Here is a 19,342-nt window from a genome sequence, read left to right on the forward strand (position 1 = left end):
CCCAAATCTCAGAGTTGTGTATTTAACAGACTATTTCCCACTCCCACCCAGATGACTGGTAGGTATCTCCCATTTAACATATCCTGAACTGTTGTTTCTCATGCTCCTCTCCCCTCAACCTCTTCCCCTTCCAAGTAAAGGTTTCCTCCATTCTACATGTTGTTCTGGTTAAAACATACACAAAAAAACTACAGTCTTGATATTGACTGTCTCCTCTACTCTATAAGAGTTCTTATGTATCAGCAAATCCTGTTGGTCCAATCTTCAAAAATATCTCCAGAATCCACCACTTTCCCTCACCTCCATCACCACCATCTTGGTCCATACCCTGATGCTCACCTAGATACTCAGATGACTGCAGTAGCATTTAACTCATCTTCTTGCTTGTATCCTTGCTCTGGGCACCCCCAGTCTTTTCCAAACAGCTTCCAAGGTGATCAATTCGAAAGCAAAGTTAGCATATCACCCCTTTCTCAAAACCCTCCAATGACTACGCAACTCTCCCCAAGGAAAATCCATAGCTCGTAGCTACAGGGTCAGACAGGACCTGGCTCACAGTTTCCTTCAGAATTCACCTACTATGCTCTTCTCATTTCATCTGCTCCAAAATCACCAACCTCTTTGCACATGCACATGGAAAGCACAGACCGCCTCAGGGCTTTGGCACTTAAGGGCCCCTCTGCCCAAAGCACCTTGCCCTTAGGAATTTTTAGTGCTCCTCCTTCATTTGCCTCAGCTGTGTGCCTGGGTATCACTTTACCAGAGTGACCATTCCTGGTCATTCGCTCTGCCTTACACTGATGTCTTCTTAATAGCATCCATCAATTCTTGATATATATTTATATATTGATTGTTGATTGGCTTCTCCACCCACAGCAATGTAGTAAACTCCTTGAGGACAGACTCCTTGAGACAAGAACTCAAACTCCTTGAGACAAGAACTCCCTGAGTTCTTGTTCTCTGTTGTACTCCTGCTTGTTGGAACAAGGCCATACAGAGCATAGGTACTTGTATGTGTAAATGAATGAATGCATTAATAAATGTTTTATATCTATTAAACAATTTATATTCTGGAAAGATTCAAAGGAATCTGGTAAAGTGTTGGCTTCTGAGAATGTAAATTGGGGGTCTGGGATGATGGGACTTGTTTTATAGTGTACGTTCTTTTGCACTATCTGCACTTAATATCATGTTGCCAACAGAATCTTTTAATCCAAATGCTTTATTTTGAAATTAATGCAACTCAAAATAAATCACAGCTTCTTCGCTCACTTGCACAGTATTCTATTCACCAGTTTCAAGGACTCTGTATCTGTGGATGAGGCACTGAGGGATATGTTAAGTGCATTACTCCTCTAAACGCAGTCTTATCAAGAGGAAATATCTTCCTACTTCATACACTGTGGTTTTATAAGTCCTCCGCCCAGCACCATCCCTAACCCTTTTGGTTTTCTCCAAATGACACTAGAAAATGACAACCAGGGGAAATTCAAAGGAGAACAGCAAACAGTCCTCAAAGAAACCAAACATAATTTTGAGTCTCTAACTAGAAAGAAATATTCAAAATATTTCATGAATAACAAGTAAGTTTTTAACTGAATCTTAAAATGGTCCCTGTATTTACACAAGATTCAGACCAAATGGTCTCCCTTAAAAAAGAATGATGATCATAGACAATCCATTTTCTAAAAGACATTAAAAATAAAAAATGTGTTTGTGCCATGTGTCATCTATTTACCAAGTCTGAAAAGTCAGTATTTCTGAGGTTTATAAAATACCTTCCTAAAGTTCTCACAAATGTATCTTGTATGGCTTGGTGTGGGGCATAATTTATTGAGAAAAATACATCAGCGGCATTTTGGGGGGCTCGTTCTGCTTGATGAAGCAGGTTCGTTTAATCAATACACACTGCTTAATATGCTAATTGCTACGCTAAGTGGCAGTAACCAATTCCTCTGGAACAGAGATGCAGATGTTATTGAACAAGTTTTGTAATAATCATGAGGCAACCACGTGGCTGACGAGTAAGCCATTCTTAGGGCATACAGAGACCTGCACATCAGTTCTGGTTCCTCCTCTTTCCTCCATCTGCTGGATTCGGTGCATTCCCCTTTGTGTTACAGGAAGAATGAATCCTTAAAAGGATCCCATTTTCTTCAAGGAGAAAACGTAATCACTTATAACTTGTTCTTGTTTCCCTGAACACTTGCAACCTTGTGAATAATATAGGGTTAACACACACTAAAGGCTGGTGAGCGTCCGGTGTGATGAGACAAGTAGAAAATTATGCCTGAATTGACTCTGTTCTCAGCACAGGATATGATTACTGATCAGTGAGTATGTCTCACTGTGAACCGTTGTATCATGAAGGGTGGAGAAGCATAAGGTGCATGCTATGATTTCTCTAGCTCCTGTTTCATCCCTCGTTTTTTCTTGATACAGTTACACTTCTTGAGAATATACATCCTTTTGTTCTTTTCAGGACTAAGGGGCCAGATCCTAAAATCCACTTCAGAGCATCAGTGCTGAAAGCATGTTACCTGGTCTAGCCACCTCAACATCACCTGAGTACTTAACCAGAAATGTGCACTTCAATGCCCTGCCCCAGGCCTATTAAAACACTCAAGGTGGAGCCCAGAAATCTGTGGCTTTACAAGCCTTGTAGACGACTGTGACGCACAACTAAGTTGGAGATCCACTGCGTCTTTCTTTCCCTTACCCTCACCCTGTCACCTTTACCCACACCACAGACACATTTACACTCAGACCCCAGAGCCTCTCTCTGCTTTCAACCTCTGATGAGTCTCCCAAACCTGTTTCTTCCTTTCAGTTCCCAGTGAGTATCCATCTAGGGCTTTTGGTTTCCGTCCTGACTCTCTCCTTAACTACAGGGTGACCCACCGAGCCTCAGTTTCTGCCATTATGAAATGGATCTACTAATAGATCCAATAAAATGCAAGATACTCCAGCAGCAACACTGATTTAAATATTTTAAAAAGCTACTTATATCCTTTAATTCAGCAATCCTACTCCCGAGTTTAGAAAACTCAGTTAACTAAAGTTCACAAACTCGGTTCAATTAGGTTAACAATCTATAAGAACTGCGTACAAGGATAATTGATGTAGTACTGGTTTTGATGTTGTTGTTTTGTTTTGTTTTTTATTTTCAGGGACCCACTTCACAGCCAAAGAGTATTGTTTTAATGGCAAAAAATCTGATATTCTTATAAATAGGTTTAATAAATTATGTTACATCAAAACTCTGAAATATCATGCAGCCATCAAAAAGAATGAATAAGAACAAAGTTGGCAAACTTTTATGTTTTGGACCAGATAGTAAATGGCTTTGCAGGCCACATCATCACCAACTACTCAACTCTGCTGTTTCACTGTGAACAACAACTCATAAATGAACAGGGAGGATATAGCTGTGTTCCAATAAAATTTAAATTACAAAAACAGTCACAGGCCAGACTTCGCCCCTGGGCCGTATTTTGTCAACCTCTGAATTACAACTGTACTAGAAGACTTCAAACTATTTCCATTAGATGTTTACTGTTGAATGGAAAAACTAGGGTTAGTTGTGTGATGTGATCACAATTTTGTACAAAAAACAATTGCATCACGACACCCATCTTTTGTATGTATCTGTGTGTGTAAGTGTCTATGTATATATGTAGATGTGCATATCTGTACAGGATTATATGGGTACACAGGAAAACACGGAAAGGTACTTCCGTGTGAACTTCTTAACTAGGTTTAGGAATTGCTAATAAAGAGACAGGAGGGGGAAAAGATGCATGTAAACAAATTATAAAAAGAAAAAATAGAGCACTAATCATCATCTATATGATCATAATTTTGCAGTTAGTTAAATTTTACAGACATGTGTTTATGTAAAAATAAATTAAATAAGATTCAAAAACCAGTCCCTATCTCCAAGGATAGTTGTGAAAATTGAACGAAATAAAGCATGCAGACTCTCAGCAAAGAGCCAGATGGAGCCGCTCATTCCAACTCTAATTATCCCTCAATTAGAAGAAGCCTCCTAACTGGGTTTTCTGCTCACATGCTTCCTACCTAAAAACCTCCACCCTTTCCCTCACCCCTTTCAATTCTGCACTCAGTATTCTTCGGCTCATTCATTCCCTCATTCCATCCATTTATATACTCTGGGCACCATTTATGAGCCACACACTGTGCTAGGGACTGGAAACTTAAAATAAATAAAACGTTCACACTTTCTCCGTCCCCCAGGATTTTAGAGTGTCTGGTCAGAGAGCTCGTTGAAAGCCAGGTTTTGGATATATCGTTGTCTGCCTCCACAACGGTGCTCCTTCCCCTAAGAGAAGACCGTCCTCGCAACAGAGTTCTCCTTCCTGAAGGCAGAGATTTCTTGGATATGCTCATATACGTCGTGCCCACCAGGATTCCTGGCATACAGTAGGCATTTAATAAAAAGGGATTGGATAATTGAATTATGGATGGACGCATTGATTGAAGAAATGAATGAATCATTTGTGTGAATGGGAATTCCCTATAATCTGCCTTCCCTTGTTTCTCCCACTACAAGTCAGTAATAGTAACAGCTCAGGTTGCTGCTGTATTTAATAGGTACCAGGCGCTGTGCCAAGAAGCCACCTGCCTTATCTCACCTGGCAAGGTGTGAACTAATATAGTCCACACTTTGTAGAAGGGAGAACCAGTCCTAAGGGTGGTAAAGTGAGTAGCCCCAGGACCCTGAGCTGGTAAAGATGTCCAGCCAGGATATAGGACCTGGCCTCTTACTCCAGAGCTACGGTTCATAACACAATCCTACGTATTTCTCATAGAAAGTACTGAGAGTATTCTCCAGATCCTAAAGGATGGACTCAAATCTACTCTGTTCCAAATGCTAAAAGGCACCTTAATTGTGTTTCCAAAGCTTAAAGAAATGGCAACTAGCCAAACGTCTAGGCTGCAAGGAGATGAGGCTACCCCCACCACCATCTTGAAAAACAGGATATTAGAACCTCTATGAGGCCCTTGGACCCCCACTGTCCCAGGGGTCTCCTTTCAAGTGGAAATTAACGATCTGCCAAACATGTGGTCTTCCCCGACATTTAATGAACCGGTCCTCAAGGGCCGCCTAATTCTGATTCCAGCTCTGACAGATGTTTGGCAGGAACCACCCAAAGAGCCGTCTTTACCTTCTCCAACTCCTCTCTTTTGTTCTGACATTTGGAGGAAAAGTGATGGGTACTCCTATCATCCAAATGTTACCAAGTTATCACAGAATATTATGGAGCTGTCAAGAAAATAGAGTGAGTAGAGGCTTACTTCCTTGATGTTAGAAAATTAAAAAAAAAAAAAAAATTGCGGGTAAGAAAGAAAGACCGCTTTCCTGCTAAGGGAAAGAAAACCATGCAGCAAAGACGCTAGACAGTGAGCAGAACGCTGGCGGAAACAATGCCTCCATCGTCGCTTACAGCTTTCACAAAGCAGACTGTTAGTGAAATCAACCATTTGGGGCCAAATTTCCAAGTGCAGCATGTTGCCGAGCACCAGATGCACTCAAATGGTTATTTTCACGGGGAATGCAAGTGATTTGCATCCATTTATTCAGAGCCATCTGAATTCTCAGCCACATGCACAAAACAAATTCACTGCTCCCTTTGCCTCCGGTAACTTTTTCTGCCTCCTTACTAAAAAAATCCTGTCCCCCACCTGTACATTGAAATAGATGTCCTCAGGGACTGAGTTTTCTGTGGCCTTTTAAAGCAGACTTGCCTGGCACCTGTGCCCTGTTTGGGCATTAGCAGAGAACTGGACTTGGTATTTTGGCTTCGATTTTTCTTTTCCTCTTGGCTCACATAATAATTTATTTGATCCCTATTTTGTTCATTCAACAAACCTTTAAGCCCTGTGCCAGACCCTGAGCTTATTACACACCCATGGGGCCTTGTCCCTGCCTTCCAGACAGGCTCGAATGGAGCTGCCACTTATTCAGAGGTCAGCTTTTAAAGTTAATGCATAAAATAAAAATCCCATCTAATCAGATTGTCCCTTTAAAGACTAGGGCTCACACTCAGTGGAAGCAGGTGCTTTTGTGACAAGATGCCAAGCACATGCCAGAGTGAAGGGGTGGGCTGCTGGACAGAATCACCTGCACCATGTATTCATACATTGTTTTCTTGTTGCACTTTGCTTTACAAAGCAAGTATAACTATGCGTATTACTGGAATTCCTGCTGAGTACTAGGCTATGAGCCGCACAGAAGACAGGGGCCTCATAGTCACATGTGGTTGTGCTTGCTCTGTTCTTTGATACTGCACAAACATCATCAGGGTCTTGAGGAAACAAGAACTCTCGGCTCCATCATTCAAATTCCTGGTGTTGCCTGTTTATGTCCCCATTGCTTCAAGGTGAGTCTCTTTCTCCTGGCCCAACTCACATTGGTTTAAGTAAAAAGGAAATCACCTGCCGGGCACAGCAGCTCACACCTGTAATCCCAGTACTTTGGGAGGCCAAGGCAGGTGGATCACAAGGTCAGGAGACCGAGACCAACCTGGCTAACACAGTGAAATGCCATCTTTACTAAAAATACAAAAAAATTAGCCGGACATGGTGGCACACGCCTGTACTCCCAGCTACTCGGGAGGCTGAGGCCAGAGAATCGCTTGAACCCGGGAGGCGGAGCTTGCAGTGGGCCAAGAAAGTGCCACTGCACTCCAGCCTGGGTGGCAAAGCAATACTCCATCTCGAAAACAAAAAGAAAGAAAAAAGAAGAAGAAATCACTGTAATAGTCCACATGTGTTGAATCTTACTATGCCCTGTCGCAGTGCCTTACATGTACTAGCTCATATGAACCAAAACACCAAGGCATAGATAGGCTCTAGTGTCACCCATTTATTACATATGATGTGAACAAGGCAAACAGAGGCTGAGTTGCACAGCTCAGAAATGATATTCAACCCCAAACACACAGACCCATCAAATTCTGGCCCAGCTTCAAGCAGAACTTGTCTATCAGAAGAGCAAGGGTTCTCAACCTTGGCCCTACTGACATTTGGGGCCAGCTCATTCTCTGTAGTGTGGAGGGGGGCTGTCCTATGTATTGCGTGGTACTTACAGCACTCCTAGCCTCTAACCACTAGATGCCAATGGGACACCATTGTTGGCAGCCAAAAATGACTCCAGATCCTACCAAATGTCCCCTGGGAAATAAAACTGCCACTAATTGAGAACCACTGTTTTAGGGTGACTACACGTTCCAGTTTGCTTGATCACATCCTGTTTAGGTATGTTCCCCAGGCATAACTCTTCACTGAGGCTGACTTCCCAGGAGTACAGTGTGTGCAGTCATACAGGGCTCCGTGCTTAGAAGGGTCCTGTACTTGATTTCATGCCCTGTTATGACCATTTTGAAAATCTTAAGAGTTTTTGAACTCACTCCCTGACTTCCCAAAACAGATTGGAAACTGCACTGAATTGATTTCTTTCTTCTCTCAATCCTCATCACTTCTACCTCTATCTTCTTTGCCATGCTTGACACGGGGAAATAGGATTGCTCACCACCACCCACACGGTCAAGCAGATGCACGTGTGATTTTACGCTCTGAAGTGAACACCTCCAAATGAGGGAAGGGTTGTGGCATGACAGGCTGCCTTGCCACCATCAAGCTCGCAATGTACTGCCTACTAACGGAGCCCCCATCTCAAATATTAATACTTGTTTTCGAGTTTATAAACAAAGCCACAATCTGTTAGCAAAACAAGTTGTCTCCTTTTCCTATAGAGGCAGAGCCATGAGCCAAACAACATCCCTGGCACCATGATAGGAGCTCCCAGCTCTGGGGAGGAGCTGTGTAAGCTAAGGCAGCATTTAATAATCAGGTGAAAGCACTATTAAAACACACCCCTGCACATTGCAAATTATTATGTTGTTACAAGAGACTGAAACAGAAGTGCTCAGAAAATGAGATTTGTTTCCCCTAATACACAAGAACAAAGCCATCGCAAATTTAAGGAAGAAGCCTGAATTTCATCTGCATCTATCCTGTCTGAATAAGCAGTTTGTTCTGTGTTAAATGTCTATTAGTAAATGTAAGTTAATCTCATTTAGCTTTTTTTTTTTTTTTTTTTTTTTTTTTTTTTTTTTTTTGAGATGGAGTGTCACTCTGTCACCAGGCTGGAGTTCATAGCGATCTCGGCTCACTGCAACCTCTGCCTCCTGGGTTCCAGCGATTCTTCCGCCTCAACCTCCCGAGTAGCTGGGACTACAGGCGCACGCCACCACGCCCAGCTAATTTTTGTATTTGTAGAAGAGATGGGGTTTCAGGATGTTGGTCAAGATGGTCTTGATCTGCCAACCTCATGATCCGCCCACCTCAGCCTCCCAAAGTGCTGAGATTACAGGCGTGAGCCACCGCGCCCAGCCTATTTAGTTTCTTTTAATTTCTACAGAATTCATAAGTAAGTACAGCATGGTGGTAAAAGTGTGGGCACCGGAGCCAGTGGCTGCCTGGGTTTAAATCTTGGCTTTATCACTTCCTATCTGAGCATCCACACTTCCAACTCCTAAGCCATAAAAATGAGATGGTAGTACCCTTTGATAAACCATGTTGAAGATGAAATGTTAATACATCTAGTACTTGGAAAGTGCCTGGCACATAATAAGTTCTCAAGAAATATCAGACGTATCATCAATACCATCAGTAGCAGCATGTAGCTAACTCTTGTTTATTCTAAAATTCAGCCCAGGCATAACCTTCTCCAAGAAGATGTTCTTGATCCTTCACAGACACTCTATAGCCCTGAGAATTTTCCTATCAAGCTTCTAAACTCTACCACATATTTTTCTTTAAGGTGTTATCATCTTTAATCGTGATTTTTTTTTTCTTTTGAGACTGAGTCTCACTCTATCGCCCAGGCTAGAGTGCAGTGGTGTAATCTCAGCTCACTGCAATCTCCACCTCCTGGGTTCAAGCGATTCTCCTGCCTCAGCCTCCCAAATAGCTGGGATTACAGGCACCCACCACCATGCCTGGCTAATTTTTGTAGTTTTAGTAGAGACAAGGTTTCACCGTGTTGGCCAGGCTGGTCTCAACCTCCTGACCTCAAATGATCTGCCCGCTTCAGCCTTCCAAAGTGCTGGGATTATAGGGGTGAGCCACCGCGCCCAGCCAATCATGCATTTTTATGTACTCGAAGTGAAAGAACCCTCCCTCTCTCTTACCAGTTGAATCAATTACATTTGCCATATGCCAGAAATTCAACCACTGTTTCTTTTTCCAAAAATACATTACATAGCCATGGTTTAAAACAGTTAAATATAAGAGAAAGACATAAAGTAATATATGAAAGCCCCTTCCCACACTCTCCAAATCATAGTCTTGCTCCCAAAGGGTAACCAACACTAGCACATCCATTTGTACCCTGCCATAAGTTAATTTTCTGCACTTAGAAGAGCATTAGTGAGGTGTCAGAATCCACCTTGAGTTCTGCCTCATAGTCATTCATTTCCTTTATACACCTTGATATGACTATAATACGACTCTCTTCATGTAGTCATTAGTACACATGAATTTCCTCTATTTCTAGTTGACTGCCTCATGTAATTCCTGTCCTATCATGTGCCATAATCTGTCCCCCTGTGGTGGACACTTAACCTCTTTCTAGTTATTTCTGCTCTTACAAATAAGCTCCCCAAGAATGGGAACTTCATCTTCTTCAGAGCCATGTCCCCAGTACCTCGTATATTATCTAGTGGATAGCAGGGCTCAGCAAATACTTGTTAAAAAGAGGAATCTAAGAATAAAGGAACGAGTCCTCCCGTGAACATTTGTGTACACATCATCTTCACTTCTGCTAGTATACTTCAGAGTAAATTCCTAGAAGTACTACTGCTGAATAAAAAGATGTGTGAATTTAATTTCAGTAAATAAGAACACACTGTCCTCCAAAGCGACCATAGCAAATTAAACCCACAGAATTACACTGTTGCATGAAGGGTATATTTAGAACTCCTTATTTAAATGGTAAGCTACTTTAAAGATGAAAACAAATGCCAGGCGTGGTGGCTCACACCTGTAATCCCAGCACTTTGGGAGGCTGAGGTGGGCGGATCACTTAAGGTCAGGAGTTTGAGACCAGCCTGGCCAACATGGTGAAACCCTGTCTCTACTAAAAATACAAAAATTAGCTGGGCGTGGTGGCAGGTGCCTGTAATCCCAGGTACTTGGGAGGCTGAGACAGGAGAGTCACTTAAATCCGGGAGGCAGGGGTTGCAGTGAGCCAAGATCGCACCACTGCACTCCAGACGGGGCGACAGAGCAAGACTCTGTCTCAGTAAAAAAATAAATAAATAAAAGATGGAAACACTTTATGCTTTATTATATATTCTCCATAAGATCTAACACATTGCTTTGCAAGTAGTAAATAGGTATTTCATAAAAGTTTTTTGAAGGATAATTAATATGCCAGGATATAAAAAGGGTTTAATTCAGGAGGGGGAAAACGATAACTGCTTTAAGCAGTACATTTTTAAAAATCCATAAGTTAACCCAATTAACCAGAGCCCATAAATAGAAGAGGGAAAGACAGATTTTCTTGCGGGGGGAGGGGCAAGGAGCGTAGGAGATGCTGAGTTGTGAGAAGAGCATTTACACACATAAAACCCCACCATGCAAGGGTCTACTTTAGTGTCTATATAGTAATGAAATTGACTCTATGATTTCTTTGATGCCCTCTATATCTAAGGAAACAAAATGTGTAGCATATTGCTTTTAAAATTAGATTGACTATAAATTAATCTGGTTTCAAAAATTGTGGAAGAATGCCACTTGAATTCTACTAATTCATTAGCAAATTGTATTTGCAAATCCCAGCTCGGAAGTAAATCAATCTCTTAAACAAAGAAACACAAAGAAGTGACCAAAAAAAAAAAGAAAGTTCAGATTGAACTCTCAAGCCTGTGTAAAATCAGGACTCCAGAGTATGGGGCAGAAGTCACCCGGGGGTCTGAATGTCCCCCTCAGTGGAGCTCCCCCACTCCACCCGGAGCCCCTGGGAAAACCTGTTAAAAGCAGGCATTCTTCACCTTGAGGCTCTCGCCTTGAAGGAAAGTCTAAAAATGACAAGCCCAGTCGTGGAATGAGGAATATCCCACACACTGCCACTCCTCGTTCCAAAATTAGACTTTGTCATAGACACTGATCTCAAAGGTGGCAAAAATAGCTATAGCCGCTCTAGGGAGTGCCTGAGCTGTCCTGAAGTTTTGCTGCAGCTTCTCCAGCAAGGCAGCTGGCAGCTGGTACAAGACAGTCCTCGCCTCCCCGCCTCATTCACAGTTAGTTCTGCACTTCATACTCCAGGCCCACCCTTCCTTCTCCCAGCACCCCCTTTAGAGTGAATAATAACAATGCATTGAATTTTTAAAGTGGAAATGTAGAGGAGAAATAATAAGGTGGCAAGACTGCTCTCTAAAGCCAAAACTACACAAATAAATGAGATTTCATTTAACAGTGATTTTTCATATATATGTAAAATTTATTGAAACAAGGTCTTGCTCTGCTGCCCAGGCTGGAGGGCAGTAGCACTGTCATGGCTCACTGCAGCCTGGATCTCCTGGACTCAAACCATCCTCCTGCCTCTGCCTTCCCAGGAGCTAGAACTACAGGCATGCACCATCATGCTAGGCTAATTTTTAAATATTTTCTAGAGATGGGGTCTCCCTATGTTTCCCAGGTTGGTCTCTAACTCCTGGCCTCAGACAATCCTCCTGCCTGGGCCTCTCAAAGTGCTACGATTATAGGCATGAGTCACTGTGCTCAACCCTAACGGTGATTTTTTTAAAAGATATATTACAAATTGATAGACGTTTCTGAAAGGTGCTCTGTCTATCAGGGTCATTTGAAAATGCTAAGACCAGCCGGGTGTGGTGACTCACAGCTGTGGTCCCAGCACTTTGGGAGGCTGAGGCGGGCACATCACGAGCTCAGGAGTTTGAGACCAGCCTGGCCAACATAGTGAAACACCGTCTCTACTAAAAATACAAAAAATTAGCCAGGCGTGGTGGCAGGTGCCTATAATCCCAGCTACTTGGGTGGCTGAGGCAGAGAGAATGGCTTGAACCCAGAGGCAGAGGATACAGTGAGCCAAGATTGTGCCATTGTACTTCAGCCTGGGTTATAGAGTGAGAGTCTGTCTCAAAAAAAAAAAAAAAAAAAAAAAAAAAGGAAAATGCTAAGACCATGCTGAGTGGAGACATAAGAGGTTTAAAACCCTTCAAAGGAGTGAGACATCATGGCCAGAGGTAGAGTTTTGGAACCAGATAAAACCATCCTGCATTCCTGGCTTCAGGAGTAATTAGCTGTATAGCTGCAGACAAATGACTTCACCATGCTGAACATCTCTTTTCTCATCTACATCATAGGACAGTGATTCCTTCCAGGTCAGGGATCATGAATATTCTCTGCCATTGTAAGCCCTGTAGGAGCATGGGCCTCAAGTGTCTACTTGCCACTGTATCCTGCCACACAAAACAGAACATAGTAGGTTCTCAATAAACATGTTTAAATGGTCAAATGAATGAGAGTGAACAAATGAATCTACCTCACAGAGTTATTGTGGTTATTAGAGAAAAGGCAAGTAAAGATGTAGGAGGCCTGAAAAATAACAGTGGCTGTTATTACTAAAGAGTTGGGCATATCGTAGATGTTCAATAAACACATAGTGTTATTAGCAAATGCCATAAAGTAGGAAAAATATTTAAAAGTGAAAAATCAAACCACTAAGTAAATATTATTCCAGAAATTTTCATGGTGCAGGGGACAGACACTGAGGTGGCCCCATGATCTCCTCCTCCTGGTGGACATATCCTTGTGCAGTGCCCTTCCTTTGCATGTACAGGGCTTATGACTTGCTTTTAGTCAACAGACTGGCTGGGTGCAGTGGCTCATACCTGTAATCTCAGCACTTTGAGAGGCAGAGGAAAAAGGTTTGCTTAAACCCAGAATTTGAGACCAGCCTGAGCAACATCATAGGGAGACCTCATGTCTACAAAAAATAAATAATAAATAAAAGGAGCCAGGCATGGTGATGCATGCCAGTAGTCCTACATACTCAGGAGGCTGAGGTACAAGGAGGTCAAGGCTGCAGTGAGCTGTGATCTCGCCACTGCAGTTCAGTCTGGGTAACAGAGCAAGACTCTGTCTCCAAAAAAAAAAAAAGAAAAACATATTGATAGAGTATGACAGAGTGAGAAGATGAATAAAATAATCCTTCCATGATTGGGATACATAGGATTGTGGCCTCTTGCTAGCTATGATGAAGTATGTGGCCGTGCTGGCAAGGTTCATGTGGCCAGGAGCTGAGAATGGCCTCTGTCCAACAGCCAGCAAGAAATTGTAGCCCTCCGTCCCACAACCGCAAGTAGCTAAATTCCACCAATAACCACGTGAGCTTGAAAGTGGATCCTTCCCCACTTTTACCTCGAGATGAGACTGCAGCCCCAACAGAAACCTGCATTACAGGCTTGTGAAAAACTTAAGAGGAAGGCCCAGTATGCTATACCAAAACTCCTGACTCAGAGAAACTGTGAAATAATAAATGGATGTTGTTTTAAAGGTGCATAGTTTGTGGTACTTTGTTACATGGCAATAGAAAATTAATTTATGTAGTAATATAGACATCAATTAGCCACAACATCAGCAGCGAGATCCTAGAGAAAGACGTGTGAGGCCAGACACTACTGGGTGTGTCTAAGCATTGCCATGTCAGGATGCAAGATCAGCACTGCCAGAGCTTTGCACTTTTCAAGAAAATATAAAAATCAGAGATTCATGTGTAAGCTCTTAATTTTTAAATGTTGGTCACTAATTTGGAGTTTTCAAAATAACAGTGAGTTAATCTCATGCAGGGTAAATAAAACATGTCTAAGGGCTTGATTCAAAGACACAGTATAAGGCGGGGGTTATGCCAGCACACCTGTTCCAAATTTGAGCCCCACTACCTTCTAAGCTGGTGGTTGTGGTTTGGGGTCTTCAATGCAAGAGTTTTCATGAGGTTTAGAAATTACACAAAACGTCCTTAAAATATTATCTGTTACAGAGAAGATATATAACACATTCTTGTTTTGTTACTGTTCTCATATTAGTTTTCTATGGCTGTCGAAACCAATTACCACCAATTGGTGGCATAAAACCACACAAATTTATTGTCTTACAGTTCTAGTGGCCAGAAGTCCCAAATCAGTCTCACTTGACTGTAGTCAAGGCATCAACAGGGCTGGTTCCTTCTGGACATTCTAGGGGAGAACCTGTTTTTATGCCTTTTTGTTTTGTTTTGTTTTGAGATGGAGTCTCACTCTGTCACCAGGCTGGAGTGCAGTGGTGCAATCTTGGCTCACTGCAACTTCTACCTCCCAGGTTCAAGCAATTCTCCTGCCTGAGCCTCCCGAATAGCTGGACTACAGGCACACGCCACCACGCCCAGCTAATTTTTGTATTTTTAGTAGAGATAGGGTTTCACTCTGTTGGCCAGGCTGGTCTCGATCTCTCGACCTCATGATCCACCTGCCTCGGCCTCCCAAAGTGTTGGGATAACAGGCGTGAGACACCGTGCCAGGCTGTTTTTACGCGTTTTCTAACTTCTCAAGGCCACAAACATCTTTTGGCTCACAGTCCCTTCTTCCACCTTCAAAGCCAGCTGCATGGCATTTTAAAATCTCCCTCTCCACCCCTTCTCTCTCTCTGTCTCTCTGCTTCCACCATTGCCTTGCCCTCTGTTTGACTCCTCTTGTTTCCCTCTTCTGAAGACACTTGTGATTATATTCGACCCACCTGGATAGACCAGGATACTGTCACCATCTCAGGATCCTTAACTCAATCACACCTGCAAAGTCCCTTTTGCCTTGTAAGGTAACATTCACAGACTGCATAGACTTGAATGTGGACATATTTGGGGAGCCATTATTCAGCCTCCTACAACTGTTACTATTATTATCTGACCCACAGGCCCCTTCTTTATGAGTTTTGGGATTGAGGGTCATAAGGCTGACTCTGATCAATTCACTCCAGGACGTAATTTCTGCCTGGTATGGGCCCCACATTGCAGTATTCTGTCTGTAGACACACTCGGGAATTTTACAACAGGGACAGTTAGCAGTGAGTTAGGTCTTCCTAATCGTGAGGCTAAGGCCAGATATGAGTTTTGCCATCTTTCTCCAGTTATGATCTTGGCCATCTCATAGAAGCAAGTCAGCAGTCATATAAAAGCAATTCCTAGTAGGGAATGCAGCCAGGTCTATGTGGATCCACTCTCAATAACCAGAAAAGGCAAAACAATAACTTAGGCAGGGTGACCCAGTAATGTTGCCTTCATTTGCTTTATTTTAGCATGGTATCCCCTAATCAGAGATTGATTACAGTACATTGATTTAAGTTTTCACAATCCCTCGTTTAACTCCTTAAGATTCAGATCCCACATTGAAGCTTACTCATTTCCATCTATAACAGGATGCCGTGGCTTTAAAAATCACATTTATTTTATAGAACCCATTAAGCACAGAGCAAATTAAGAGCAGGTGACATTATTTTCTAGTTAAATTTGCAAAGGGATAATCCAAACGATTTACTCATATTCCTGATTAATTTTTAGCGGAAATAATGAGGTTGTAAATGGAAAAACATGTGCGTGAGCAGGCGGAACCCGCCTTTCAAGTACAAAACAATTTATGCTAATTGATGGCTCTACGAACAAGACAATCTTAGACAAACTTCTTGAGGTGCCTAAAGGGAGCTGATGGAATAGCCACACAACCCTAATGCAATGACATGTCGCCCTGTAAGTTTTAAGTGACCTGAATTCAACTTCACAGCTCGCCCTCGCTCTCTCTCGCATTCCCCTCCCTCTGTCTCTCTCCATCCATCCACTGATGTCTCTTTATTGAAATATCCAGAATTCCTAAGTACGTGGGAAAATAAATACCAACATTGTATTAGTTCAAAAAGAAAGTCTTCCTGGAAGGCTACTTGGAAAGAAAAGCAAATCCTTAAAAGCATTCTGAGACTTTGATTCAGCAATCAAGTTTTAAGATTTTATCTTAAACAGATAGTCACTGATGCATACAGATTGAACATCAAGCTGACGCACAGGTTTTTTGTTGTTGTTACATATTCATATATATATAAAACCTCATATATAAATATATATAACCATATATATAAATAAATATATATATAACCATATATATATGTGTATATATATTAGAGATAGGGTCTCCCTTTGTCACCCAGGCAGGAGTGCAGTGGCAGGAACCTAGCTCACTGCTGCCTTGAATTCCTGGGTCCAAAGGATCCTCCTGCCTCAGTCTCCTGAGTAGCTGGGAGTACAGGTGCAAGCCACTGTACCTGGCTAGTTTCTAAATTTTTTATAGAGACCAAAACTTACCATTTTTCCCAGGCTGGTCTCAAACTTCTGGTCTCAAGTGATCCTCCTTGCCTAGGCCTCCTAAAATATTGGGATTACAGGTGTGAGCCACTGTGCTCAACCTTGATGCATAGTTTTATAAATCTATGAAATATCCATATAATAAAATAAGACCATAAAATATGATGTTGAAGATGATATTTAATGAGACAATATGTATGTATTTTCTTGCAAAAAGCTAGCACAAGCAATGTATTCAATATAATTGTATTTCCTACATCCACCTAGTTAAAATACTGGAAAGCTACACATTCCAAAGTGAGTAACAGGCGTATTCTTGTGTGGCAGGCAGAGGGATGACTTACTATGTTCTTTTTATTCTGCTGTGTTGTCTACAATGTTTCAATAATGTGTAGATTCCTTTTGAAATAAGAAAATAATAAATATAATTATTTCTTAGAGTTTCTTATAGTAGTTTCTAATTCTCTAAAATCTATTAAATTATATCATTCCCCATTCCTTCTCAATCTAATTTTACATTTGCTCTACTTAGACATTTAGAGAGAAAGAGAGAGAGATGGCGAGAGATGGAGAGAGATGGCGAGAGAGAGAGAGAGAGAGGACTTTAAGATAAATACTATTACTGCTCCCATTTTACAAAGGATAAAACTGGAGCTCAGGGATATCAAGAACTTTGTTCTCCTCCACAAAGCTGGAATGTTTCAGAACTGGTGTTGGAACTAAGTCTGGCTTCGTGGGTCATGATCTTGAACACAGTATGATGGTACTGAAATTTATCTCTTGTTTTATCTATGTCTACCCCTAAATTAGTTATATTAGTCACAGTTTTCCAGAAACAGAGTAAGTACGATATATACACCAAGATCTGCAGTCTTAAGGCCTGAAAGCCAATGGTGATGATTTCTGGTCTGGATTTGAAGGCCAAAGGAGACCAATGTCGCAACTCAAGACCACAAAGAGAGCTAATTCTCTCTTACCCTCCCTTTTGTTCTATTCTGGCCTCCATCAGATTAGATGAGACCCACTCACATAGCAGAAGGCAATTTGCTTTACTCAATCTATCAATTCAAATGCTACTGTCATTCAGAAACACCTTCAGAGACACACTCAAAAGAAAGTTTAACCAAATATCCAGGCACCCTGTGTCCCTGTCAAGTTGACATATGAAAACCACCATCAAAACCCCTTAATTCATTCCATGCCTCCTCCTCAGCATGCCCACCTCCGCCACCTCTGAGATCATACACAAGTCTTCAAGCCCGGTTTCTCACAAATGCTTATGTCAGCAGTGGTTCACGGGGGCACTTGCTCTTTTCCAACAATAAGCTCTGTCCTGTGGCCCAAATCCAGCCTCCTGACTGTTTCTGAATGACCCATATGCAAATAAATAAATAAATAAATAAATAAATAAATAAATAAAGTACACTTATTAATGGTTGAGAGAAAATGAAAAGAAGAGTAATATTTCATGACATGTGAAAATTATATGAAATTTGTATTTCAATGTCCATTAAGTTTGTTTTGAGACATGGCTATGCTCATTTGATTATATCTTTCCCATAGCTGCAGTTGTGCTACAATGGCAGTTAAGTACTTGCAGGCCATATTGGTCCACAAAGCATAAAACATTTACAGGAAGCTTTGCTGACCCCTGCTCTAAAATCCTGGAGTGCTGCCTATAGACGTCATTTGGAAATAACCCGAGGCTGTGTTGGAACAGATCACGTTACTGGCATGCTTTGCCCCTCCACTCTTTAAATCCAAACACCCCACATGTTTCAATCGTAAAGTTTCAAACTACCCAAATCTTACCATGCCAACCCAATTCCTCTTTGTTTTGTATATTTCCTTCCAGATGTGAAGCTCTATGTATGTGTTTGCAGCCACAATGCATGATGTGCATTATTTAACTGTTGTGCATTCATTTATGATTTATGATTTCATGAATTTACTCTCCTTAAAGAATAAACTCATGAACATAATTCTTTTTTTTTTTTTTTGAGGCAGGGTCTCGCTCTGTCACTCAGGCTTAAGTGCAGTGGCACAAACTCAGCTCACTGTAGCCTTTACATCCTGGGCTCAAGTGATCCTCCTACCTCAGCCTCTTGAGTAGCCGGAACTACAGTCATGTACCATCATGGCTGGCTAATTTTTGTATTTTTATCAAGACAGGGTCTCCCCATGTTGTGCAGGCTGGTCTCAAACTTCTGGGATCAAGCAATCAGTCTGCCTCAGCCTCTTAAAGCTCTGGGATTACAAGAGTCAGCCACCGCGCCTGGCCTCATGAACATAATTCTTTATGTAATCCAAGTCCCTAGCACAATGTAAAGCAAAGAGTAAATGTTCTGAGGGCATGTTTATGTATGCTGTGTGTTTGGGCATCTTTATATACCAATGACTATAAGAGACGGCACATGCATGACTGTGGGTAGCAGTTCACCCACAGACAGGTTCTCTTTGACCCACCCGCAGTGTTGGAGTCTTACTAGAATTAATTTCCAACAGTTACCAACTGGCAGGTATTACACACAGACTCAAATCTTTGGCTTCCCTTGAAAAATCAAGTGATCTACCCACATGGATATCACAATCTCATGTTCTCATGTGAACAGTTGTCTGGTCTTGGGCTTTTGACATTTCACTCCAGTTTCCCTCAGCCCTCTTCTTTCATTTACATTTTTCTCTCTGGCCTCTGTTGACATTTGAAATAACTTCTGATATAGCAAGACATATCTCCATAGGTAGATGATCCACATGGTTGTGTCTACAGATGTCTATACACATGCAAATTAATTTTACACACCCTTGCGATTGAGTTGCAAAGTAGATAATGGGGATGCATGGTTAAGGGGTTACCAACGGCCTACATCAGGCATTCCGGAATGGCATTTAATCCAAGTGATACACTAT

General features: G+C 41.8%; 1 protein-coding gene across 2 annotated transcripts in view; it reads right to left on the bottom strand.

Moving 5' to 3' along the window:
* Positions 1 to 19,342, bottom strand: part of LOC105470641 (docking protein 5) — a 174,025-nt gene that overhangs the window by 21,514 nt on the left and 133,169 nt on the right. The window lies entirely within an intron of this gene.

Source organism: Macaca nemestrina, chromosome 15 (assembly GCF_043159975.1).
Source record: "Macaca nemestrina isolate mMacNem1 chromosome 15, mMacNem.hap1, whole genome shotgun sequence".
Classification (NCBI taxonomy): Eukaryota; Metazoa; Chordata; class Mammalia; order Primates; family Cercopithecidae; genus Macaca; species Macaca nemestrina.